The sequence below is a fragment of the Oncorhynchus clarkii genome, unplaced genomic scaffold (assembly GCF_045791955.1).
Source record: "Oncorhynchus clarkii lewisi isolate Uvic-CL-2024 unplaced genomic scaffold, UVic_Ocla_1.0 unplaced_contig_319_pilon_pilon, whole genome shotgun sequence".
Taxonomy (NCBI): domain Eukaryota; kingdom Metazoa; phylum Chordata; class Actinopteri; order Salmoniformes; family Salmonidae; genus Oncorhynchus; species Oncorhynchus clarkii.
The window spans coordinates 7,707-9,894 of record NW_027258945.1 but is presented as its reverse complement, the minus strand read 5'-3'; the positions used below and the strand labels follow the sequence as shown (position 1 = coordinate 9,894).

The 2,188-nt window shown below is 47.1% G+C and overlaps 1 pseudogene; it reads left to right on the top strand.

Moving 5' to 3' along the window:
- The first annotated feature begins 1,133 nt into the window (after positions 1-1,133).
- Positions 1,134-1,933, top strand: LOC139399218 (arg8-vasotocin receptor-like; annotated as a pseudogene).
- The last annotated feature ends 255 nt before the right edge of the window (positions 1,934-2,188 follow it).

Here is a 2,188-nt window from a genome sequence, read left to right as displayed (position 1 = left end):
AAACGTGCCCGTTTTAAGCGCAATATTTTGTCACGAAAAGATGCTCGACTATGCATAGAATTGACAGCTTTGGAAATAAAACATTCTAACGTTTCCAGAACTGCAAAGATATTATCTGTGCGTGCCACAGAACTCATTCTACAGGAGAAACCAAGATGAAACGTCAAACAGGAAATGAGCAGAATCTCTGAAGCTCTGTTTTCAAATGTCTCCTTATATGGCTGTGAATGCAGCAGGAACGACCATGTGCTTTCTATCGTTTCATCAAGATGTCTGCAGCATTGTGACGTATTTGTAGGCATATCATTGGAAGATTGACCATAAGAGACTACATTTTCCAAGTGTCCGCCTGGTGTCCTGTACGTTTTCAAGTTAAAAGTCCCCATTCTCTATTACTCCTCAGTGGAGCTCAGGTCACATTTAGGTAGCTAATGTAACGTATTGTTTTGCCAGTGCAAGTCTAGATATCACAAGCTGTATCATGCCTACAACAGTGACGTTTCAGTCCACAAAGAATAATAATAGATGTTTGGTGAATATATGAATTATGTTTGACCACTGGAGTCTTTTCCACTCAAAATATTGCCAAAGCATATTCTGAAGGAGGTGTTAATATGAATTTAAAATTGGACATGATTTATATTTTTTCAATTTAACTAGGCAAGTCAGTTAAGAACAAATTTTATTTACAATGACGGCCTACCAGAGAACAGAGGGTTAACTGCCTTGTTCAGGGGCAGAAAGACATATTTTTACCTTGTCAGCTAGGGGATTTGGTCCACCCATGCAAACAATAATGTTTTCCATACATGTTGTTTCTCTCTGCTGTTGTTTTTGTGTCCAAGGATGTTTAGAGGCGGTTGGCAATGTGGGGGCGGTCTCTGGGGTATACAATTATTTAAAAAGGGTTGGTGGCGACTGCGCACAGATACAGTTTCATTCCATGAAGTGCTCCACATCTTTGCCAAGCCAACACATCTGACGATCTGTGCGGAAAGAGCGAGTTTATGTAGACGACAGACTCTAAGAAATGTCTTAAATTTAAAACAAACTCACAGGTTCTCAATGCAGCCAGGTGGCAGCGGGTGATCGGATGGGTTCAGGACAACCATGCACTTCTCCGGAGCTCACTCAACCTCATGGATGACGATTTGAAGATAGGCTTCGACCCCACCGGCAAGCCGGTGATGATGGAAGACCCTGGGAATTCCAGCGACCCGTTTGGCCGGAACGAGGAGGTTGCCAAGATCGTGATCACGGTGCTTAGCGTGACATTCGTCGTGGCTGTGGTGGGTAACCTGAGCGTGCTGCTGGCCATGTACATGATCCGACGGAAGTCATTGCACATACACCTGTTAATGAAACACCTGAGCCTTGCGAACTTGGTAGTGGCCTTTTTCCAGGTTTTGCCACAGCTCTGACTTCCTGTGGGCCTGACTTCCTGTGTCGCATCATCAAGCACCTGCAGGTGCGAGGGATGTTCGCGTCCACCTACATGTTGGTGATGATGACGCTGGACCGCTACATCGCCATCTGTCACCCGATGCAGACCCTTCACTAGCCCACGCAGCGCTCCTACTTGATGATCGGGGCCACCTGGGTGTGTAGTCTTGCCCTGAGCATGTCCCAGTATTTTAACTTCTCCCTGAGCGAGGTCCGCCCGGGCTCGGCCGTGTATGACTGCTGGGTACACTTCATCCAGCCGTGGGGTGTGCTCGCCTACATCACCTGGAGCACCGTGGGCATCTTCCTCGTGGCCGTGGCTGTGCTCATGCTCTGCTACAGCTTCATCTGTCGATCAATCTGGCTAAACATAAAGTACTAGACCCAGAGCACGATTGTGATGGCACTTGTGACCAAGAATAGGCTGATCGGGAAGAGTTCAGGCAGCATCGTCAGCACCATCTCGCGTACCGAGCTGCACACACAGTGAAGATTACTGATCTGAGAACCCATGCCAAGTTTTTTCAGTCTACTGAGGGGGAATAGGCTTTGCCGTGCCCTCTTCACGACTGTCTTGGTGTGTTTGGAACATGTTAGTTTGTTGGTGATGTTGACACCAAGGAACTTGAAGCTCTCAACCTGCTCTATTACAGCCCTGTCGATGAGAATGGGGGTGTGCTCGGTCCTCCATTTCCTGTAGTCCACAATCATCTTCTTTGACTTGATCACGTTGAGGGAGAGGTTG